This window comes from Penaeus monodon, chromosome 22 (assembly GCF_015228065.2).
Source record: "Penaeus monodon isolate SGIC_2016 chromosome 22, NSTDA_Pmon_1, whole genome shotgun sequence".
Lineage (NCBI taxonomy): Eukaryota > Metazoa > Arthropoda > Malacostraca > Decapoda > Penaeidae > Penaeus > Penaeus monodon.
The window spans coordinates 17,998,927-17,999,806 of NC_051407.1; the positions used below are offsets into that span (position 1 = coordinate 17,998,927).

At 41.1% G+C, this 880-nt stretch overlaps 1 protein-coding gene across 1 annotated transcript in view; it reads right to left on the reverse strand.

Moving 5' to 3' along the window:
- Positions 1 to 880, reverse strand: part of LOC119586972 (CUE domain-containing protein 2-A-like) — a gene marked incomplete in the record, with an annotated part of 10,730 nt that overhangs the window by 9,367 nt on the left and 483 nt on the right.

Here is an 880-nt window from a genome sequence, read left to right on the forward strand (position 1 = left end):
TGTACATTTCCGGAAAACAGAGCCCCTTGACCAGCCCACTCTCTATTTTACAGAATATGTGGATGTTAGCTGTCCTTTGCCAAAGCATGGCAGCCACTGCAGGTACTTGCAAGCTGAACTTCAGTCTGAAGGCAATCTATCACAAATCACAGAAAAAATTTCAGGCAGATTTGAATAAACCATAGCTTATATCATTATCAGTTGAAAGCATTTTGAAAGCCTCCACAAATGCCATATAAACATTTAACAATATCCTTTACATTAGGTTTGATTTTACTTCAAGTTTGCTTTTAGGAAAGATTTTGGTTTGGTTACATTAGGTCGTGGTTAATGTTTCCAAAATAGATGCAGCGACTTTCAAAATGAGATTAATTCCTTGTGATTTATATGGTTTGCGTTCTATTCAAATGTACACGAAATTTGCTGTGATCTATAATGGAATTCGTCCGAGCTCTATCTTGCCAGAGATTGACTAGTCCAGCCGTACTGTTCTTCACCTCAAGGAAACGTATCAAGTGATGCCGTAGCCTCTATGGCCTGCATTTTGGCAAATGGCAACAGACATTTGGAAATAATATGGCAATAAAATATTAGGGTGGTTAACAAGCTCTTTCTTGCTCTAATTAAAGACGGTGCACATTTCTTTGCCTCAGCCGGAACGCGAAGCACTGAGGCCACGGCACTGCTGGCGCTAGGCACTGGGTGGCGATTCTGGGGTTTCAAAAAGGAATTACTGCCTCAGTGGAAACAAAATCATTATCTTTAATCATTCATTCTCTATGGCCATTCTCTTGGTGCCTCTCTCTGTTTGCGTCCCCAATCAAGGCAGTTACGAGTGATGCCTTCAACTCTCATTCCTGCTAAGGAGAGGAAGGACTGA